The 24,550-nt window shown below is 41.1% G+C and overlaps 1 long non-coding RNA gene across 1 annotated transcript; it reads right to left on the bottom strand.

Annotated features, from left to right (window-relative positions):
- Positions 1–15,729: 15,729 nt before the first annotated feature.
- Positions 15,730–23,749, bottom strand: LOC118975044 (uncharacterized). The gene is made up of 2 exons (XR_005063996.1): positions 23,680–23,749; positions 15,730–16,122 (listed from the first exon to the last, which is right to left on the bottom strand). It is a non-coding gene; the product is annotated as an uncharacterized LOC118975044 (long non-coding RNA).
- Positions 23,750–24,550: the final 801 nt, after the last annotated feature.

The raw sequence follows: 24,550 nt of genomic DNA on the forward strand, positions 1-24,550 counted from the left end.
TTAAACGCAAGTCTGTGTTACATGGGTTCAGAGGCCCTGCAGCATTCCCAGGGGTTTAATCGTACAAATTAGTAACATGCTTGCGTAACGCACGGGCTCTCAACAGGTGTTTTGTGAACTCTCTGAGTGGTATGGTGCAAGTGAATAAAAGCCAATCCATCTAACTCCAATTTACTGAAAATGTTACATAGTCTAGCAAGAGCAGTTACAATAAACTCTCTTTTAATACCCAGTGGAACCAGGAAGCTTATTCAATTTCACAAACATTTCCTGGGCGTCCCTTGGTGTGAAGCGCAGTGCTAGGCACTGGGGGTGCTGTGACGATGATGATGACCACCTTCACGGAGGGCCTACTGTGCACCAAGCAGTGGTCTAAGCTCCCAAATGCATCCGTCCCAAGAAGTCCTACAGCAGCCTTATGAAGGAAGTCGAACCCACTACTGCAGAAGTGGGAACTGAGGCACACTGGCCACCCTCTCTGTCTCCCTGAGGCTCAAGGCAGCGAATGTCAAGCCTTGAAGGAAAGCTCCTTGTCCTTCCCTTGCTTCTCCCTCTCTCACTGTGAAAGTCTCAGCCAGGAAGTCGAGCCAAGAAGTTACCAGACATGGACATGGGAAAAACACAATTAAAAAACAGAAGTTCCAGGGAAATAGACTTTTCTATAAAATCTAGATGTTGAGAAATCTCTTATTTTCCTATCAGAGTCTATTAAATATCAGTATAATAATATCAGATTATCTTGTCCTAAACATATATGTAGAAGTGTTACAGCCCTGTCAAAAATTGTCTTTCAGTAGCTGGTTGTATTGGTGATGGGAAAGGGCTGAGGGCAGCTGGAAGTGGCCACATACACAGGACAATCTTTAAAAAAACACCTTAATAGGTTTGACAGAGGGTGAGCGATTCCAATGGGAATATGGGATTGAGTGTGTGAAAAAGCGTGTATGACAACATTCTAATGTGATGATTCACGTTTTATTTGATTCTCTCTAATTTAAAAAAATAAAATTATATCTGCCAAGCAACATCCAGAAACACTGTTTATTTATGTCCTAAGATCGTTTTAGGAGCCTCTCTACCACCAGGGTGTTTAAAAATAATTTCCATATTGGAACCACTCTTAAAACATCTATCAATCATTCCATTTAATTGCTGACTTCCGTTTAAGCCCACCAAAAACATGTCAGCTACTAGTCGCAGCCTCGAGAGTATATTTGCTATCCTATCCTTGGAGGAAAGCTTGTAAATTTTTAAGTGTTTATGCTGAGTTTATTAACATTATTTAAATAGTGATATAACCAGTGCTGGGTTGCCACCACTACCTTGAAAATATTTAAACATTTTTATAACTTAGCTCCATGTTCCAGTTTTATCTCTAAAATTCATGCTTTTAGGCTCAATTTATGCCTGTCAACAAGTAATGATCATAGATGTGAGCTGGCTCATAATCCAGAGGTACTAGGTTACAATGTGTTACCATGGAAACTATGTTTTATTGCATTTTCTCTTCTTGATTTAAGGCATTTGACAATCATAGCAACTGTTTGCCAGTCTTCCCACATCATAAAAAATTCAAACCCACAAACAACCAATGTGGGGGGGAAGGAAAAGAAAAGAAGTGGTGGAGAGGGGGACGTGAGCCTCTACTCTTCTTGGGCCTCACTAGAAAAATAAAAAAAGAAATGACAGCCTTATATTTAACATGGACCTTTTGTGAATAGTTTATCTCTCAGAAAGTCCAGGAGTGTCGGAAAATTCAATCAGTGGTTAGTCATGGAATGGACCTGTCTGCCTGTGGTTCATTTTGTTTATTGCATCATATATCTTTTATGATCGCTGGAACTTGAGCCCGAAGCAGCATTTTCTTTAACAAGGGCCATGTTTCCCTTAACGTTGTTTATTGCATGGGAAATACTACTCTTTGAAATCTTGGTACATTTTCTATCCAGCAAAAGTCTGCAACCGAATCTTGCATGAATGTGTTTATTCAGGATCTAGAGGAAAAAAAAAAAAAAACTAGTCCAGTTCATGTAACATTAATCACTTTGCCAGTGCTCAGCTGAGGTCATTGCCACATTCCTAGCAGTATTAAGGCAAGTCAAGATTAATCACGTACATTAAACCCTGCAAGGGCAGCACGTGAAAGGGATCTCAAATTAGGCATTTTCTAAAAGACAGAGAAGGGACTGTAGCCAATGGGCTTGCTCTGCAGCAGCTTGTCTTTCCACCCTGCTGGCTTTTCCTGCCTGAGGTCCACACAGCCACTGCGAACGTGTAGGCTTCCTTTTTCCTACTTCTGGAAGTGTATAGGTCAAATGTAAGGTCTTTCTGAGCATTCAACAGGAAGACTCATTCATTAAACTTTGCCGAGTGCATGGTAACCACCAGGCCCTGGCTGGGATCTGTCCATACAAAGATGAATAAGGCACAGTCTTTCCCCGCCCACCTCCGAGAAGAGCGTGATCTGCCCTGGAAGGCCGTTTCCATGTGTGCATAGTCTGAATGGGGGTGGGGAGGTAGGAGTCATTAACTGTGATGGAAAGTCAGAAAAGACTTCACTGAAGTTTACTTTACGGGGGAGAAAGGTGAGAAGACAGCCCAGGCAGAGGGAACAACAAAGATCTAGTGAGTGTTCTCAGCTCAGACTAAGTGGTGAGTAAGTGTGGCTGGAGCAGAAGGCTGCTGGGGCGTAGCGGAACAGGAGCAGCAGAGGAAGTTGTATACTAAGTTGGTGCCAGATTTCAGCATCTACTTTATTCTAAAAGCCATGCGGGCCCCAGCCGATGTTGCTCAGTGGACGGAGCACAGGCCTGCAAACCAAAGGGTCACCAGTTCAATTCCCAGTCAGGGCACATGGCTGGGTTGCTGGCCAGGTCCCCAGTGGAGGGCACATGAGAGGCAGCCGCATACTTGTGTTTCTCTCCCTCTCTTTCTCCCTCCCTTCCCCTTTCTCTAAAAATAAATAAATAAATATTTTAAAAATAATAAAATAAAAGCCATGCAAAATCTGTGAAAAATTTGAGTCATGACATTGTATTAGAAACTGATTATAATTTGGGTTGAGGGCAGGTAAGAAACTAGAATCACTGTCATGAAAGAGAAAAAGAAAATCATCCAGGAAAGTGACAACAGATGAAATTTGACCATAGAATAGAGCGAGAGACATATATCATGGAACCAGATGAGACAAAAATAGTAAATTGAGTTCCTGGAAGAAGCCAAAGGGCAATCACGGAGCGAGGGAATCTAAGACTATCCCACAGGATCTGGCTGGGCTGAATCTACAGAAGATGATGCCCTTAACCAGAGCATCTGGGGTCATGGGAACACTGACATGTGATTTCTATTAGGATGTTGGGCAAAATGTTCTGGCACAATAGCAATGGACAAATTAATTTGAAGGTCATTAACTTACACTCGGTTCTTTAAGTCACAGGAGAAGATAAGAATGTCTCTAAGAGCAGAAGGTAGAGAAAGAAGGATAGTCTAGGGAAGAATGACTGGGAAAGAAACGATTTTTCTCACTTCTATGATAGTTTTTACATTGAGGAAAAAATACTAGCCCTGGTCGGGTGGCTCAGTTTGTTGAAGCATCGTCCCTTAGGCCAAAAGATTGCTGGTTCAGTCTCTGGTCAGGGCACATACCTAGGTTTTGGTTCAATCCCCAGTCGGTGCATGTGTGGGAGGCAACTGATAGATGTTTCTCTCTGTCTCCCTCCACCTTCCCTCTCCCTCTAAAATCAATAAACATATTCTCAGGTGAGTATTTTTATATATTAGAGGCTTGAGGAATTGTTATGCTTTTCTCTGTCTAAATGAAAATAAGCTGGACACATTAATATTTCTAAAAGACAGAAATTTAATAATAAATATTAGATTAAAAATATTTCACCGTTGGTTGATATGTATGTATGATTCAACCTGTATTTAAGTTGCTATTGGGCTTATATTTGGAGACCAATGTTTCATATAAGAGGCTAACATTATTTTGAACCATTGCAGCTTTCAATGTTCATAATATGTGTCTCTAAATATGTTCTTATACTGTCTGTGACAGATTTACATACTTCCCATGTCACCATCGTACACTTCCATTAGATTTACTTATTTAAAAAAATACTTTCTATACTCCCCTAAAAAGGAGAAATTAAATCATGAAAATACAAAGTTAGTGTATAGTCTAACCAGTACTCTTACAAAAAGAAAAAAGAAAAAAATCAGAGTTTGTGGCTGTTTTTCTGTGTTGAATAGAGAGAGAAGAGCTTAGTTTTTGGTCATGGAGCCTTGCATTTCGAAGACTAAATTTTCCTAACACCTAGATATAACAAATGTGAGAAACAAAATGTCACTTTCTAATAGACCAGAAAGTTGAAACTGTGTCCATTTATGCTTGACCTCACCTTTTATTAATACTGAAAATGTAAGAATCAGTTATCATCCAGTGGCGAGAAGTTATTGGAAAAATCAGGAGTATGTGTAGAACTCAGAAACACCATTTGGGGAGGTTTATGCATTCCTCCTCATTTTCTGTTCAGTCATACAATAACACATTCATTCAGCAAGAGCTTGCCAAGCAGCCATAATGTGTCACGCCCGGTGAGTGAGTATGAGATAGTGACACAGTCGTTGCATGGAAGGAATTAATGCTTTTGCTGGGGAGATGAGATAAATCCCCAGGTTACTTTTGTGATAGGAGATGCAGGCTGGGCTCGCGCAGCCCCAAAGGGAGCCGATCACACCTCGGCTGCAGTGCAGCCCTGGAGCTGCCCCAGCCTAGCCAGCAGGTATCCCCGTCTCCCTAGACACGGCGATTAGTTCAGAGATGGGCGAGTGACCCAGTCACAGCTGATTAGATGTGTGTGAAGGGATGTTTGCTGGAACCTCTCTCTTCCTGAGAAGCTACCAAAAGGAGCCCATCTTCCTTCTGGACGATGAGGTAGGAGGCTGAGGTCAGGAATTGCCTCAGGTGTTTTGACACCGTGAGCCGTGAGCCTGGGGTTGTTGGACTCCATCATACGGAGCCTGAAGATGAAGGTAGCAAGGAGGTGGACAGAATGCCTACCTCTAAGGGGCAGGAAGGCCCTGGGTCCTTAGAGACCTCACAGGAGCCTCAGAGAAAGCCTCTTACAGAGCCAGGACCAATGCAGTTGCGTAAACCCATGAACTCCCCTTTTGGTTGTTTGTTTGTTTGTTTGCTTCAGCCAGATTGAATGGGATTTGTGAGAAACATGTATTTATGTGTGTACTTTTAATTAAAGTGTAGTTGATATGTAGTATGACGTTAGTTTCACATGTACAGCATAGTGTTTCAGCACTTCTACAGTTTACAGTATGACCATCACCATAAGTCTAGTAGTAACCATCTGTCCACCCACTTTTTTATTGCTATGGTGTTGTCAATAATCGACTGAGATTTCTTGTCACAACAGCAAGAATCCTGACATAGTCACCAACACTAACGTGTCCTCTCTATGTAGGTTTTGTGCCTAGTCAGGTCATGCTCTTTTGGAGGTCCATTCTAGTTTAGGGCAAGATGGATCTCAGCAGAGTCAGGGAGAAAATGGGTAATCCCAGCCTCGTTGAGAGCTTGACCTCTAAGTGCAGAGGGGGAGCCAACTGCTTCCCAATCCATCAATTCTCATTCAACCTAATGTGGAGGTGGTGGCAAAGAGGGTGGATATTAAATGGAAGTATTTAACACTCAAAGCTAACCTCCCAAGGGACTCAACACTACACTCCTAGATTTGGAGGCTTTTTTATTTAATATCCCCAGTGACACATAGGGTTGTACTTAGCATTTCTGCAGTGCTTGATAAAGTTTGCTTTAATTTTTTTGTTATTATTATGGCCAAATATGCATAGCATAAATATACCACCTTAACCACTTTTAAGTGTACTGTTCAGCGGCATTACATTTATTCACAGTATCGTGCAACCATCACCACTGTCCACATCCAGAAATGTCTCATCATCCCAGACGGAGACTCTGTACCTGTTTAATGACCCTCCCCCCAACTTCTCCCTGCAGCCCTGGTGACCTCAGTTCTACTTTCCTCCCCTAGGAATTTGCCTATTCCGGGTACTTCAAATTAAGTGGAATCACGTTATAATTGTTCTTTTATGTCTTATCTCAGTTATATTTTCAAGGTTCATCCATGTTATAGCATAAAGTTTTTTTAAGTATATCCCTCCCCCTCATGCCTTTCAGAGTATTTAAATTCTGCTATATAAAAAAATGACATAAACATTGGGATGTTTTTTTAAATAATTAGGATATAATTCTGGAACTGACACGTATTTAGGACCCATGGGACCCAGGTAATATACTAAACCCTTTACATACATTACATTATTTAGTACTTACCATCCTAAGAGTTATGTCGTTTTCAAAGCCCCCAAGTTGCAAGCTCATCTGGCATTGTAACTAGGATATAATCCCAGACTCCTCTGACCCAGGGCTTATACTTTCCTGTGTGATCACATTGTAATGGTCCAGACACTCCAGATCAGAGAAGGTCTAACTATAAACCTATTTCTAGTTTTTGAATAGCTTTAAATTTTCCAGGATATTATGTTTATCCTCCCAACTACATTTTACTTGAGCTGACATAAAAACTAGTTCACTGTAGCTGGGTTTACTCAAATCTTTGGCTTGGGGCTACCCACTAGAGACCTCCTAAGTAACAGTCTTACCTGGGGACTCAGCTTTCTGTGTCCACGCCCAAGGTCACTACACAGCCAACACACACACACACACACACACACACACACACAGATTGCCATTTGTCTGAACACCTGCTGTGCTTTGCACACCCTAAGTGCTCAACATATTTGCTCTGTGCACATGGTATCCTTGGCTTCTCAGAAAGGACCTAGGCTCCCTGAGACACGAGTGCCAATGCACACCCATGACCGTTCTCCACCAACGGACAGGACCAGGGAAAGTTCAGGGGTGGATGGAGTTTGTCTCTGCCTCTTTTGCCCTCTCTAATCCCTTCAGATTCCCTTGAAATGTAAATAAACGCAAAGTTACTTGTGATTTTCTGGATGCTTATTGTTATGACAGAGTTCACTATTCTTCCTGCCCCTCGATGCTGCCATCCTGACCAACCCAGAGGAATCTTGCCCGCCAGCCCCAAGAGCAGAAGGCCCAGAGCAACTTCCGGGTTCCAGTCCTATGTGATTGTATGGAGGCTTCTAAAACAGGGTGGAAAAAGTCATTGAGCGAAAAGATATTTTGTCTTCCAGAGGCAGGAAAGAGTGGGTCAGGGGTTTTTTGCTCCTAATTTAAGGCAAACCTGGATTCCGGTTAAGGACTCTGGAAGAGATTGTTCAGTTTAACAAGCAAACTGCACTGTCAGTTCTTCTGAGACCATTTCCCTGAGTTTGGGTCATCGCTAAACGTGCAATTACACATTGCATTCTTCACTCACATATAATTTAACCTGGTCAATGACTCTTCTGGGATGCTGGGGGAAGTAGTGTGCGTGCTGGCGCGTGGACAGGCAGTGCAGTTAGCAGCCCTAGGTTGGAATCCCAGCTCCGACACTTCACTTCCTGGGACGTGACCAGCAACTCTCTGAACCTCCCTCTGGCAATTATTTACTTATCACTGTGCAAAAAAGCAGCCTCGAATTTAGCAGAATTTAAACAATAACTTTTTTGGCTTATTATTGTATGGATCAGAAATTTAGACTAGGCTCCACTGCGCAGTTCTTGTCTCTCCTGAGTCACTACGCAGATAAAGTTATACAGTGGCTTGAATGGGCTGGCCTGGTCTAAGGTAGGGCCACTCACTCGTCCGTTTGTGGCGTCTCCGGTCCCCTCTTCATCACCATTCCATCGGGCTAGCTTGGGCTTGCTCACACAGTGGTCTCAAGTTGCACCCACAGCCAGAGGAAAGCAAACCCATGTGCAAGTACTTTTCAAATGTCTGCGCACACTTGTGGTGTCCCATTGGTCAAAGAAATTCTCACAGCCAAGCCCAGACTGAGAGGGTGGAGAAGTAAACTCTACCTCTGGCTGGAAGGAAAGGCAAAGCCACATTTCAAAAAAGCCCGATTACTGCAGCCATTTTGAAAACAGACTCCCTTCTTTCTCTCCGAAATGGAGACAATAATATAATATGGAATATAACATTATTGTGAAAACTAAACTTATTCCCTTCCCTTTGTTAGCTAGGTCAGTGGGGCATAGAAACGGAAAGAGTGTGGGCTAAACTAAATTCAGACTTCATTATGGAGAGTCAGAATGCTCAGTTGAGGCATTTGTTTGTATTTACCGTAGTCGGCAATAGAAACCGCTGACACATCCTACGCAAGCTGAACAACATGATCTGAATCTGTTCAGGGAGTGATCCCTGTCTAACGCTATCTGCTTCCTTTGTTTATTTTCTTGTTTATGATCTGTGTGCATCTATCCACTAGATTGTAAGTGCCATGAGACAGAATAAGGACTGTGTAGTTTTCTACTCTGTCTGCAGCACATACAGCTTCCTCTGGCTTGGGAAACACTTGCTACATGATGAAACGCGCTTCAGGCACTTTGAACTTCCTCTTATAGTGTGACTTCCAGGCTTTCCAGTGCACTTCGCCATATCTAGATGTGTGAGGTCCCCTTGTTCTCCACACAGCACACAGCCCCCTTGGCATATTCAATGGCAGCTAGAGAAGGATAGAAGTGTCTCCTGGTTTGGTTACTTCACCTTTATTAATGCAAGATTGAATTTCTTGGCTCGTATGGAAACTGTAGGTAACTAAAATTCCCAGGAGGTTTCCCTATTAACTACTATTAATCCAAATCTTAGTCTTACCCAATCTCAAAATTGTCACCAAAAATAATTTTTTATGTAGCATAAATAAGTGTTGCCTTTGTTCAATCTGATCTGCAGTTTCCGGCTCGTCATTCTCATTTGCCAAGATTTTTCTGAATTTACATTATGCCATTACCATTTGCTTGCCTTCTCAGCTTTGTACCAAAATTCTGTTTGTCAATTACACTTCCTTTGTCTTCAGATGGTAGATGGTAAAATGTTGGGCAGGGAAGCATTAATATGGAGACCTGCCATTGCTACACCACTAGGAATCTCCCTCTTGGTGTAACCAGCCACACGCCCACTCAACTCTCCTATTCTCCACTTTCTGTATTTCTACCCTCTCTGAGCATTTCAGTAGCAGTTTGTCACATGTCTTGCTGAAATGAAGATATCTAGTGTTTATAGCATTCTATTTCACACCTACCTATTTAACCAATCTCATTCTTAAAAAGAAAATAGTGGGTCATGGCTTGTTTTCATGTTCCTTTTGACCCATCTGCAGCCTCACCTACACTTGGATCCGCCTTCTTTATCTTACCTCTAAAAGGAAGGTGTGTCCAGGGGAAAATATCCCTAATTTAATCTACGTTCTGGCCCTCTGTCAGGATCTCCTGAAATCTTCTTGCAGAATTCAGGCATTCCCTCTCTTCTGCAATATGCCTTCCTTCTCTTTTAGATCATAGCCATTACCACTGTGGTATTGGTTCCCAAACCTGACTTTGTATCAAAATCACCCAAAGAGCTTGTTAAAACACAGATGGGTGAATTTGGGTGAATTTCTTATTATGCCTGGGGTAGGAGCAATAATTTGTATTTCTAACAAGTTCCCAACTGATGCTGTGACTGCTGGTCTGAGGACCACATTTTTGAGAACTACCAACCTAATATATCGCACCTCATTAAAAATATATATAACGATGGTGCTCTCTTCCTCCTGGGAGCATGGCCACTCCTTTCCCTCCACCCTCTCCTTCCCCCACAGGCACGCATCTCCTAAACTCTAAGGGAACCCTAAAGACTTTCAGGGGAGCAATGGGCAGTGGCAGCTCATCCCAGGCTGACTCTCTGAACCTATCCCTAAGGCCTCCTTTTTTCTCTGACTCTCCAGGGAGCTGACAGCAACACCACCTTGGCTGGCTTCTTTCCCGTAATGTTTCTAGAATGGCAAAGCAGGCCTGCTGAGGCTCTCGCCTATTGCTTCTTCTGTGCCCTTCCTTGCTTCACTGTCTCTAGCTTTAATAAATGTACTCTCAAAAGACAAAAGCTCTCCTCTGATTTCACAAATACTTCCAAAGATGGTGGGCCAGTTCCTTCTTTCTCTTCATGAACAAACTTCTTCAGATTATTATCTAATCTTATAATCTCCATTCTTCTCACCTCATATTCACTCTGACATCATGGGGACATCTTTTAGCAAGTTCGCCAATGGTTTTCTTTCTTTCTTCCTTTTGTAAGATTTTATGTATTTGTTTCTAGAGAGCAGGGAAGGGAGGGAAAATGGAGGGTGAGAAACACCAATGTGTGAGAGACACATCAATCAATGGCCTCTTTGCAGGTCCCCAACTGGTGACCTGCCCCACAGCCCAGGTGTGTGCCCTGACTGGGAATTGAACTGGCAAACTTTTGTTTCACAGGTTGGCATTCAATCCACTGAGCCACACCAGCCAGGGCACAAACGGGAGTTTTTTTGTTGCCAAATCCAAAGAACAGTTCTCTGCCTTACTCTTATTCTGTCTCTCTACTACATTAAGAATGGTTTCCTTAAAATGCTTTTTTTTTCTTACTGGTTTCTCAGATACTATATTCCTTTATGCTTTGCCTCCTAATTCACCTGCTGCTTACTCTCTTTTGCTGGCTCCCCCTACTCTACCCAAACCCTAAATGTGAAGTGCTTCCAGTGCTTCCATGCTTGGTTCTAGACTTTCTTCTCTATCATATTCTCTCCCTTGGCGATCTTACCTAGTGCCATGGTTTTAAATAGCACAATTTGTACATTTGTACCTGTCAGCCAACACCTCTCTCCTCAACTTTAGACATATGTGCAAGTGGAGACCCAACATCCATCACAAATGTCTCTCAGTCTTCTCAAAGTTCAATCTTTATTTATCATATTAAACCTAGTTCTTTCCCAATTATCCCTGTAGTAGGAAGAATTAGGACCTTCCCAAAGACCTCCACTTATAAATTCCTACAACCTGTGAACGTTACATTAGGTGGCAGAAGGGACTTTGCAGATGTGATTAAGATTAAGGACCTTGAGCTGGGAAAATCATTCTGGATTATCTGGGTGGACCCAGTATCATCCCAAGGTTCCCTAAAAGGCAGAGAGGATAGGACAGGCAACAATGAAAAAGGAAACTAGAGATGTGGCGGTGTGATTATCTGGGCGGGCCCGATCTAATCCTTAAAAGCACAGAAACTTTCCCAACCAGGGCTGCTCCCTGCAGCCCCTAACAACCACCAACCACCAATTTACTTTCTGTGTCTATGGACTTACCGATTCTGGATATTTCATATAAATGAAGCCGTACAATATGTGCCTTTGTGTCTGGAACCTTTGCTTAGCATAACATCCTTGAGGTTTATCTACATTGTAACATGTATCACTACTTTGTTTCTTGTTACACTGAATAATATTCCTGCATGTGTGTGTGTGCAGCAATTAGTTTTTTGTATTGTATTTTTCCATTACTATTTATCTCCCTTTATTCTCTACCCTCCAAAATCGCCACACTGTTGTCAATGTCCATGAGTCCTTTCTCCCTTTTGCTGAATTCCTATCTCCCTAACCTCCTAGCCCCCCACACACCCCCACCAATAGCTGTCAGCCTGCTCACTATCTATGAGTCTGTCTCTATTTTGCTTGTTAGCTCAGTTTGCCCATTAGGTTCCACCTATGAATGAAATCATATGGTATTTGTCTTTCTCTGACTGGCTTATTTCACTTAGAACGATGTTCTCCGGGTTTGTCCATGCTGTCATAAAGGGTAAAATTTTCTTCTTTTTTATGGCCAAGTAGTATTCTATTGTGTAAATGTCCCATAGTTGTTTTATCCACTCACCTACTAATGGACACTTGAGATGCTTCTATACCCTGGCCATTGTAAATCATGCTGCAGTGAACATAGAGGTGCTTATGATCTTTCGAATTAGTGTTTTGGGTTTCTTTGGATATAGTCCCAGAAGTGGAATCATTGGGTCAAAAGGCAGATCCATTTTTAAATTTTGGAGGTATCTCTGTACTGCTTTCCACAGTGGCTGCACCAGTCTGCATCCCCACCAACAGTGCAAGGGTTCCCCTTTCTCCATATTCTTCTAGCACTTTCTAGCACTTGTTTGTTGATCGGTTTATGATGGCCATTCTGACAGATGTGAAGTGGTATCTCATTGTGGTTGTAACTTGCATTTCTCTAATGATGAATGACATCGGGCATCTTTTCATATGTCTATTGGCCATCTGATGTCCTCTTTGGAGAAGTGTCTGTTCAGGCCCTTTGCCCATTTTTTAATTGGACTTTTTTGGTTTTTGGTGAGTTTTCTAAGTTCTTTATACATTTTAGATATTAATCCCTTATCAGATGTATCAGCAAATATGTTCTCCCATTCTGTAGGCTGGCTTTTTATTTTGTTGATGGTTTCCTTTGCTGTGCAAAAAACCTTTAAGTTGGATGTAGTCTTGTTTGTGGGTTATTACCGCTTTTCCGCTATTGTGAACAGTGCTGCTATGCTATGGAAAATCGTGCACATTTATGTTTAACAAGTCCCACGGTGGCATTTAGGATGTCGGCCGTGATTTCTAGAGCATGAGCCGTATTTAGTTCTTGCCTGTTTCTGATGGTCTGCATATCTCTCTCACCCCAAGATTTTTCAGAGTCATTGAGAGTAGCTTTATGATCATACCTGCTTAATCACCATAGAATTCCTAATTCAATTGTTTACTCTATAGATTCATACAGCAGTTTCCATTCTTAATAGGGCTGGAGACAGAACTGGTGGTAGGCAGGAAGAGAGTAAGAAGAGTGGTAGGTGTAGTTAAAATGATGATTAAAAAATGCACATTACAAGATAATCAATGTGCTCATCTGGTGATAAACTCTGTTTCCCTGAGAAGTGCTAGTAGCTGCCAATATTTCCTGAATTAAGCACTTGGAATCCCTTGGTGGTATGTTCAGTGCCATCTCCATTGTTAGGAAATTTTAATCTGCAATTAGATATATATTAAGCCATTAAAATATCATTGCATTTTAATGATTTGAATCTACAAAAATATGTAAATTAGTAATGGCTTATTAAACTTTACAGTTTCGGGTTATTTTACAAAAAAGATCTGTAGATATAAAATGTTAGGGGTGAAAGTCTTTTGTGTATTTCTTTACATCTCTCTTCATTGAGAAGGACAACAATGAGAATGTTCGTGCGATTAATAGTTTTTTTAATACATATATTAGTTATTATGAATAGGAATGATTTCCCTGAAAGCTGAGTAGCAACAGTTGTTTAGGTCTAAGCACCCTGTCTCGATCCCCGGCACTCTGTTTTGTGCTTTGGAAAGCTCTACTCAATTCAAAACGTGAATTTGGAAAAGGCTTCCTCCCCGGCGCCCTCCGAGAGCTGTAGTGGTGGTGGTGACTTCAACACTATTTCCATAGCTACGCTGGCTTCCAGGCACAGCTGAAATGCATATCAACCAGCTTGGTGTGAAAATGGGAAGGGAGGGGAAAAAGAGGAGACAGAGGACACTAATTTTCCTTCTTTGGAGTAGGAGGTATAATGTCTTTATAAGTAATAATTAAAAGAAAAACAATTACTGGAACCTTATCTGGACCATGCAGCTGTACTTCCTCCTTCCGCATCAGCCGTGTTTCTAAGGTTATGACAAACCATGAAAATTGCATCTTTAGAGGAATTTTATTCCTTTTCCTATGATTTGATTGAAGCAGACAGCTACATTTTGTGTATATATAATTAGGCAGTAAAATAGGCTTTGAAGGCAGGTTTCCATTTAGTATGTGAGTCACACGCTCAACAGCCTTTCATTCAACAGCCAAAGACTGATCTTTTTAATGCCTCCGCTCGCTCAACATGTTTTCTGAATGCTACATCTTGCACTGAGGGGGAGAAAGAGGGAAAGGGAAGAAAATCTGCTTTTGCCCATCTTTCTTGTTTTGTCTTCTTTCCAAAGGAAAAACAATCTGAAAAGCCAATCTAGAAAGTCTTTGGGGATGTAACCTCACAACAAACTGATTTTTATCGTCCTTTTCCCAGATTGTTGTCGGGGGCACCAGTGGCTGCCGCACCGGCTCTTGGCGTGTCTAATCCCTCTCATAAAAGGCCATTGTGGCAGCAAAACTGAGACCAATGGCTTTTTCATTCTCCACCTCTCAGTTCTCCACAGTAATGGCACTGGGTCTCCTCATCGTGTTCTTCTTTCAGATGCACAGTTTCCCCCCTTAACAAGGTTTTTGAAAAGGGAGGGGGACCAGAGAAGAAAAGGAACACAATCCCATTTTCTTAGTGCTGTCTCCCTATGCGGCACTAAGTACTCCCCCCGGCCCCCCGCCCACCGCACTAAACTCAAATTAGGAAGAGTATTTGAGATGCAGCCTGTTTTATGAAAGAGATTTTTCCTCTGAGGGTTTGAGTACACTGGGAACGACCCTGGGTGTACTTTTTTTTCCCTTGTAATAGAAATCAGGCCTATCAACTGCGCATCCTCAGGCCTTATCTGATTAAAAAAGCAGTCGCCTGTTAATCTCTACCCTTTCATCTCACTATATACCATTTGCTATCTCCTGTCCCATTCTGGCAAACCCAGAGATGGAGAGAAATAATATCCAGCCACTTGGCTGATGTATGCAAGTGATAGTTCGTGTTTGTAGAATGCCTTTCATCTGAAGACCTCAAAGGGCTTCACGAACATTATCACAGTGCCTGGGCCCAGCTCCAACATAAAGAGCCTCGGACGGCCATCATCATGTAAATCTGAGTGTCTAGAGTGATTAGTACCCTGGTGACCAAGAGCAATGAACTGGGGTCCCATTTTTGATGTGAAATTCGATGTCCATGCAGGAATTTCCATGTCCAGTCCAGGCCCTGTCACAAGGTAAACCACTCAGTATCCAATTGACCCACTGAGGTGCGCCCTTGGGGAGTCTGCTCCCCAAGATGAAGGGTTTACATGACAGGCAGGTGTATATATTTCTTCAATTGGCCTAACCTAATAAAGCTGGACGTGATTTATATGTGCAAAATGTTGCCGTGTTAAATAATTCAGAATGAAACTGCCTTTTCTAGTTGTGCTACAAATAGATGTCAATCTGCATTTGATGATGCTTGTATCCCACAGAGAATTTGGACAGACTAGGAAAAAATATATGCCTCGTGCTGGTCCTGAGGAAAAACCCTGGGGATAGCACTCCTAACTGAGCCCCAAGAGTCTGGCCCAACCCCAGTGACATCTTTCAAAGGGGGCTCTCCTTTCTGGTTCTGTTTGTGTGACAAATAGGAGAAGCTTCCATGGAAGACTGGGGTACCTATCAGGATTTCTATGTAAATCTAACACAGAGACTTCCCTTATTGTAAGAGATGTGTCTGTTCATGATCAAGGCCCCAAGGATAATCAGCACCACCTCCTAAATTTATATTCCTCTTCACGTTTCTCCCCTATTTCCTAACTCACATTCCCTCCCCATTTTAATCCCATTCCCCCAGCCTGTGGATTTCTAAAGGTTTTTTTCAGACAAAAAAACAATATCTTGAGCCAGTATTTTTTATTGTAGCTTCTCTCAAATAAGATTATAAAGTCTGCATTCATCATTTTCATATTAGTCTTACAGACAAAATAGGGGTCATCGGGTTGTAAAAATAAGACATCCACATTTCCACAGCATTCTGCTTCTGAACTTCAGTGATGGTGTGCATTTACCATAGTCCTCTCTTGTCTGAGGGTTCACATTCCACAGTTTCATTATAAACAACCCAAAAATATTAAGTGGAAAATTCCAGAAATAAACACTTTTTGTTTCATATTGCATGAGGTTCTGAGTAGCGTGAGGAAATCTCGTATCACCCCGGGCCGTCCCCACCCATGATGTGAATCATATGCTTTCCCAGCACGCCCACACTGTATGCCCACGCCCCGTGCGTGAGGCACTTAGTAGCCAGTTTGGTTATCAGACTGATTGTGGTGGTATCACGATGCTTCTGTTCGAGCTGCCTCGGGGTATCTACGTCACTCACCTCACTTCCTCTCATCACATGGGCATTGCATCATCTCACATCATCTCAGAGTGTCACAGGAAGGGTGACTATGGCACAGTAAGGTATTTTGAAAGAGAAAAACCACATTCATATAAATTTTATTATAGTATATTGTTATTGTTCTACTTTAGCATTAGGTCTTGTTGTTAATCGCTTACTGACACTAACTTGTAAGTTAAACATTATCATAGGTATGTATAGGGGAAAATGTATAGGGGAAAATGTACTATATCTAGGGCTTGTATAGGGGAAAATGTACTATATCTAGGGCTTGGTGCTGTTTGAAGTTTCGGGCATCCCTCAGGGACAAGTGGGGTCTCCTGGGTTTCATAAAGTGTAACAGGCATTATTTCCCAACTGGAGCCTCTTTGGTGATGAAAATGAAATGGCAGCATTTAGGAAAATGATTCGGCCAATATCGGGAGATTTTTGATAACTTCAGAACACCAATTTATAGCATCAGCTTAGCCTAATTTTATCAATGGATGTGGTAAACCAAGGGAATATGTATCCTGGACCTTTATTAGTGAACTAACCAAACCCAGCAGTCAGGTGTTCATCCATTGTTAGTAGCTGACCAGACACCCAGCCTTGTGTTCCACGGAAGAGGCTGCAGCCGGTGGCTGAGGGGAGTGAAATGTGCCCGTGAGCCTCACTCTGTGGGTCCCGTGGTAACAGAGAGCCAAGAGAGGACTTTTCTGGGGCTGGCTCTGTTCCCAAGGGCAGTGCTTAGTTATTATTCCCTTTAATGCAAGCCCATTTTTTGTGCTTATTTTCAACAAAATTTAGAGGAATATTCTACATTTGGGAAAGGAAGATTTTGTTACTTTTTAACGAAGGAGTGAGGACAGTCAGTATTAAAATTGCTCCTACCCCATGAACTTCCCTCATGTCATCCTTTTCTATTTTCTCCTTAGCATTATTTTTTTAGTTTCAATCTGCTGTAACATTTATTTTTTAAAGTATATTTTATTGAGTATGTTATTACACTTGTCTCATTTTTTCTCCCTTTTATCCCCCTACACCCTATACCTCACCTTCCCCTCCCTTAGTTCATGTCCATGGGTCATACATATAAGTTCTTTGGTTTCTCCATTTCCTATACTATTCTTAACCTCCCCCTGTCTATTTTGTACCTACCAGTTATGCTTCTTATTTCCTGTTCCTTTTCCCAATTCTCCTTCCTCTCCCTCCCCACAGATAACCCTCCATGTGATCTCAATTTCTATGATTCTGTTCCTGTTCTAGTCATTTGCTTAGTTTGTTTTTGTTTTAGGTTCAGTTATTGATAGTTGTGAGTTTGTTGTCATTTTACTGTTCATAGTTTTCGTCATCTTCTTTTTCTTAGATAAGTCCCTTTCACATTATAATAAAGGTTTGGTGATGATGAACTCATTTAACTTAACCTTATCTGGGAAGCACTTTTTTAAAAAAAGATTTTATTTATTTATCTTTAGAGGGGAAGGGAAGGAGAGTGGGAGAGAAATATTGATGTATGGTTGCCTCTCCTGTGTCCCCTGCTGGGAACTGGCCTGCAACCCAGGCATGTGCTCTAACTGGGAATCGAACCACAGTCCTTTGGTTCTCAGGCCCGCACTGAATCCACTGAGCTATGCCAGCCAGGGCTTGGGAAGCACTTTATCTGCCCTCCCATTCTAAATGAAAGCTTTACCAGATAGAGCAATCTTGGATGTAGGTCCTTGCTTTTTATGGCTTTGAGTACATCTTTCCAGCTCCTTTTTGCCTGCAAGGTTTCTTTTGAGAAATCAGGTGATAGTCTAATGGGAACTCATTTGTAAGTAACTAGCTCCTTTTCTCTTGCTGCTTTTAAGATTCTTCCCTCATTTTTAATCTTAAGTAATTTAATTATGAGGTGTCTTGGTGTGTTCCTCTTTGGGTCCAACTTGTTTGGGACTCTGGACTTGCGTGTCTATTTCCTTCACCAGACTGGGGACATTTTCTCTCATTATGTTTTCAAGTAAGTTTTCAATTTCTTGGTCATCCTCTTCTCCTTCTGACACCCTTATGGTTTGGATGTTGGAACTTCTAAAGTTGTCCCAGAGGTTCCTAAGCCTCTCCTCATTTTTTTGAATTCTTGTTTCTTTATTCTGTTCTGGTTGAATGTTCATTTCTTTCTTCTGTCCCAAATTGTTGGCTTGAGTTCTGATTTTCTTCCCTTCATCGTTGGTTCCAATATATTTTCTTTTTTTTCACTTTGTGTAGCCTTCACTTCTTCCTTTATTTTGCATACGTACTCAATCATTCTGTGAGCATCCTGATTACCAGTGTTTTGAGCTCTGCATCTGATAGGTTCACTATCTCCTTGTCACTTAGTTCTTTTTCTGAAGTTTTGATCTGTTCTTTCGTTTGGGCCATATTTCTTTGTCTCAGCACACCTGTTACTGTGTAAGGGGCAGAGCCTCAGGTGTTCACCTGGGCAGGGCAACCCACTTTACTGCACCCGTGGTGCTGTATGTGGGGGAGGGGTCAGAGAGGGAACAATGCCACTCGCTCGGCTCTTGCCCCACTTTTAGTCACTCCCCTCACTCCCCTCAAGCAAATGATGCCCTTTGAAGTGCTGCCCTGGTGCTGAGTCCTGGGTGGGTACGCTTGTGTATATTTTAGGACCCTGTGGGCCCCTCCAGTGGACTCTCCTGTGAGACTGGGAGTCTCTCCCACCACTGCAACCCCCACAGGTTTTTACAGTCAGAAGTTTTTTAGCTTTATTTTCCTACAGTGGAACCCTGGGTTGTGTGGTTGCTCCCCAGTTATTCCTTCTGGTTTATTTGCCATGATTGTGGGGATCACCAGGTCTGCCAACCGCCACCTTGCCACACATCCTCTCTGCCCCAGCTGCCCAGCTCTGCCACTCCTACCTGTCTGAATGAATGTTTCTTCTTTAACTCTTTGGTTGCTGGACTTCATACAGTTAAATTTTCTGGCAGTTCTGGGTGTTTTTTGTTTTTAAATTTGTTGGTATCCTTCTTTTGGTTGCATGAGGAAGTGAAGTGTACCTACCTACGCCTTCATCTTGGCTGAAGTCCACTCTCTATAGTATTTCTTATTACCTGAGATCATATTTATTTACCTGTTTACTTACTTACTTTTAAACGTCACTAGAATATAAACTATGAAAGCAGTGAATTTGTATATATAACAGATATACCTGGGTGCCTGCAACAGAGCTTAGAACACAATGGATGCCTAATAAATATTTGTTGAAGGAATTAATCAATGAATAAATATTGGTAATATGGTAAATATCTAAAAATAGATTCTACTAAACAAATAGATCAACATTTAATAGATTTCTAATTTTTTAATTCTATTAATATTTAGTAGTATAGAAATGACCTTTATTTTGGTTGTTTTCTTATAAGTATCAACCCACTAGAATTAATCATAAGCTAATGTCTATTAATTCTCTATATCCACTTTATCATATCCACGCTAAAAATGAAAACTATTATGAATATGAATGACACCAAATCATGCGACATGCTCCTGTGAAGTTATAATTCTGAAACAAACTTTAGATGTAGGTTCTTTGTAGTTTATAGTATTCAAATTTATTGATTTTATTTTATTTTTTTGTGGAACTCATACACTGAGCCTCTTTCAACTAGCCTATGAATGAGGGACTGGTGTTGCTAAAGCCAACACATGTCCTCATACTGTCCCTCCCCTTCTTTGTAGGTCACGGACCACAGCAGTTGAGCATGTGGACTTGGACTTGATGCAGGCCAAGCTCCAGCTCTCCCACTATGCCTCCATTTCCTACTCCCCACAGTAGGGTAGTAGTTCCAATTGTAATTATATGTGTGCATATGCATATATGTGAGGGAGAAGGATTTTTAAAAAAGAACTATGTACAAAAACTAGCATTGTGCCTGGCACATAGTACTCCATAAAAGTTAGCTATAAATAGTAGTAGTGGCAGTGGTGCAGTCATTATTATCTTATCGCTTATTCCCAAACACATTTTGGCTAGCCAGTCTTAACTTCTAGAACAATTTCCCACCTTTTCCATCTCAAGGCACACATAAATTAATTACAAAATTCTGCAGCCCACCAAAAAACATGTATTATATTTTTTGCCTACCTTACTACAAAAAATAGGCATAATTTGGATTCATTCATACCGGATGGCTATTGTTGTGTTGGCTGTTGTCATGTCTTTCCTTGGAAGTCTAAGGAAAAGAGGTCAGTGCCCCTGATTAATAGTCAGGTATTGCAAGTTTTAAAAAAATATTGCAGTGCACCAGTTTGAAACCATTGTTCTAGAATCTACTCTATATCTACATTTATCTGCATCTCAAGGTCTTCCTTCAAATAGCCTGCTCTTTCCCTTGGAATTTATCCGGCCCACTTCTGTTCTTTTACTGGAATGAATTAGTTAGCAAAGGTATCTTTATGCACGGTTGTCCACGAGCTTCACTTAGCCTCTTAACTCTGCCATTGTCACCAGTGTCATCCATTTTGCCCATCTCTGGAATCCCAGATTCTTTAGCCAGACACCACCTTGAGCCAGCCTCTCACTCTGATGTTGAGAAATGGTTTTAAGAATAGCCTTGAGTAATCATGCCACCATCTCAGACGTGTGGTCTTGGGCAAAACATATGCAAGCTGAGTTTCTATGTTTTCAGCTTCAGAATTAAGGGAGTTGGATTAAAATAGCCTCTGAGGTCTTTTCAATCCAAAAACATTTGATTCTGTCTATGTAATATTTTCTTTACTCCCATACCTGCTTGAGTTAAATTTTCAAAGAATCTGTACTGTAGTAAAATGTTCAACCTCATTTTATTTTATCAAATGTTAAGCTAACTGATCTAGATGGCATATTCGCTATTATGCCTTCATCTCAACATGTCCCTATAGCTACCAGCTTCTAATAGATCAGTGTCCTAGGCTCATGTGTATACAACTTTTTTGACTCCTCTACCAATTCATCCTGGAACTAAAGTTTGAGTGTGTGGTATTGGCCCACTGATTATACCCACCTGTAAGATCCACAACAGTCAAGATGGAATATCACTCAGCTACAAGTTTATTTGATAGTCTCCCTAGTCAAGCTACAAGGTAAAAATGCATTGCATTTACAGATGGTTTTATGGTTTGTAAGTATATTCATATACATTAGCTCCTATGACCCTCTCAAGAAACTAATGAGGTAAGTAGATCAAGCCTTATTGTCCCAATTTATAACAAGAAAAACTAGGGCACAGCAAGCAGAACACTTACGTGGCTTGCCCTAGGCACCACACTTGATTAGTGACATCTAGGACAAGAACTCAAGGTTCTAACTCCGAATCTAGAGTTCTTTCCATGGTGCCCGGCCCCATTCTCAGCCAGCTCGCTCATTCCACTAAGTGCAAGGGCAGATCACAAAATGGTCTATGGCTGCGAGACATCTGTTACTCACTAACCACAGTGTTTTGTTTGGGCAGAGTTAGTCAAGGAATTATATAAAAATAGAAAAGCATATATATATTCATTACATATATGTATGTACATATATATGAATATATATATGAATATATATATATATACACACACGTCTAGTCACAGCTTAAGCCCTGTGAAAGAAACATGAGAGTACAAAGTACCATCTGTCCACCTGAAGTCTTGAAAGGCAGCTACATGTAATGAAGCACCAGAGAAAACATATGTGTAAATCTATGGAGCACTAGATCATGCAGTACACAGTGCAAAGAAATCATCAAATCAGAGACATAAAGATTTATTTGGGCTAGAAACTATGGTGTGTTTAGGCTTACTTTTTAACCTTGGAAGAATTGCATGATTTGGATTGAGGAAACCAGTGAAAGGAATAGCGAATTTTAGGTAGTCAGAGGGTGTTGGTTTTAGGAAGACAACTTGGAATCATTTAAAAAAATGTCAGGAGGAGGGGCTTTGGACTCACGTAGACCTGGGTTCAAATTCAGGCTTGATATCATTCTAGCCTCGGTAATAGAAATGACCATTCAAATGTCTATTTGTGCCAGGTTTTATGTTACATGCATTATTTTATTTAATCCTGTAAGCAACCTTGCTACTCTCAATGCCTGAGAGAATGCCTGGCACATAGCAAGAAGAGCTCAATGAATGTTTGCTAAATTATTTAGTACAAGAGCATGGTCCTTATCTTATTTATAAGAAAACAAAGGCTCAAAAAAGTTATATTACTTGCACTAAGCCACACAGCTAACAGAGAATAAAAGTGGGACTTGAACAAAATCTGTCTAATTTAAAAATGGGGATAGATACTCTTCTGGGTTGGTCATGGGTTAAATGAAATACTCTGGCAGAAGGCTGAGTACAATGCCTGGCACACAGAGAGTGCTTAAGTAAATATTAGGACAAAATATCTCGCAGAAGTAAACTGATATGGGCTAAATGAGGAACAATATGGAGGGCAGTTGCACAACTATTTTTGGCTTTTCAACAGTTTAAGGCAATGTGTTCAAAGTTGATAGAATTTCAAATGACCCATGTAAAGCAAATATTTGATAAGATGTTTGCTTTCGTGCTCAGCCATGGCCATTGTTACTTAGTTTTTTCTGCCTAACAATTTTAACCTTAAGCATAAGAGAGACAACTGAATGACTTTTCCTGGAATAGTCTCCATTTTCCATATTTAATAGTGATTTAAGAATATTTCCTATAGTGATATAAAGTGTCACTTGATACTTCCAATTCATATAATACCTTAATAACTCTTTAAGGTGTTGAAATTAAAAAATAAGCATCTTGTAGACAACATACATATACAACATTAGTCTGTTCAGGCTGCTGTAACAAAATACTGTACCCTGGGTATCTTATAAATAGAAGAAATTTATTTTCTACAGCTCTGGGGGCTAGAAGTCCACGCCACCGGATTCATCGCCTGATGAAAACCCACTTCCTCACTGAGACTCTTCTCATTGGTGGCTGTCTTCTCACTGTAACCTCACATGGTGGGCAGGGCAAGCTAGCTCTCTGCCATCTCTTTTATAAGGGCACTAATCTCATTCATAAGGGCTCCACCTATGACCTAAGCCTCTGCCAATGATCTCATCTTTAAACACCATCACATCAAGCTATAGAATTTCAAAACATGAATTGGGGGTGGGGAGGACATAAATATTCAGTCTACAGTATCCATTGATTGGAGAATTGACACAGCAATATAGTATTTCCGTCCTAAATATATTATGCAGCCATAAAAATAATGAAATAATTTATATGTACCAAACTTGGTAGATCTTTTTCATTTATTTTTAGGTGAAAAAGTATTGACTAATTGCAGAAAAGTTGCAATAGGGCAATTTCAGTTGTAGCAAGGCAAAAAAAAAACAACCCCAAAACTCTCTATATATCATGCACATGATTGTAAATTCATGGGGAAAATGTGTGGAAAGGTACATGGTAAACTATCAGGAGAAATAGCTACTGGGGAAGGGAACATGCTTAAGAGGAGGTTGACAGACAACACATGGCTTTTTGCTTTAGACACCTGTATTTTATCCTTAAAAAATTTTTTTGAAATGACCATGATTATTTTTTATTTCTTTCATTTAAAATTCAATAGGGATTATATCAATATCATGTCCTAAGCATACCTGTGTAAAGAATATAATGAAGAATAATTCTTGCCCTGGTTGGTGTGGCTCAGTGGGTTGAATGCCGACCTCTGAAACAAAAGGTTGCAGGTTTGATTCCCAGTCGGGGCATGTGCCTGGGTTGCTGGCCAGCTCCCAGTTAGGGGAATCCGAGAGGCAACTGATCGATGTCTCTCTCACGCATGATGTTTCTCTTCTTCCCTTTCGGCTCTCCTCCTCCCTCTCTAGAAATGAATAAATAAAATCTTTTTAAAAAAGAATAATTCTTTATATAACTCCCTTTCACCAAAATGTCATTGAAATGACAGAAAATCACCTTTAAGAGTGCTACAAAACATGGGTTACCGTATATTTTGAGAAATTCCTGGGAGATAGAAACCAGTAGAGACAGAAACCAGGGATGAAAGCTACTGCAAAGGTAAGATTGGTAATCTCAAAAATGGCTAATGTGTGTAAGATGCAACGAGGGTTCCAGTGTAACCCTCGACGCACCTGAAAAACCACACTTGAACACGTTTTTCTAGTGGGGCTCATGACCTTGTTCCTTTGCCACATCATCTGAACATCCGGAAAGAAAGGTTTTCTACTTTCAGATTAGGACCCTAACAGATTTTGAAACATAGTAAGAAATGACTGCGTTCAAGTTGGAGAGAAACCCTATGAAACACAAGGTCTACTGCAGGGGGGCATATATGTTGAATTCAGTTTCCCTCCTTTCCTTTTATATAACATTTGCTCCTAGGATAAAACCTTGAAAATGGGCCTCTGAAGTGGTGGCTCTTGTAGGTGTGCGTGGAGGCAGCCCCCCAAGGGACTCACAAATGCTAAGAGGAGCTCCCAACCTAGAAGATAAGCTGAAAATCCATTCTTC

The sequence above is a fragment of the Sturnira hondurensis genome, unplaced genomic scaffold, assembly GCF_014824575.4.
Source record: "Sturnira hondurensis isolate 20B ecotype Veracruz unplaced genomic scaffold, ASM1482457v3 Scaffold0001509, whole genome shotgun sequence".
NCBI lineage: Eukaryota > Metazoa > Chordata > Mammalia > Chiroptera > Phyllostomidae > Sturnira > Sturnira hondurensis.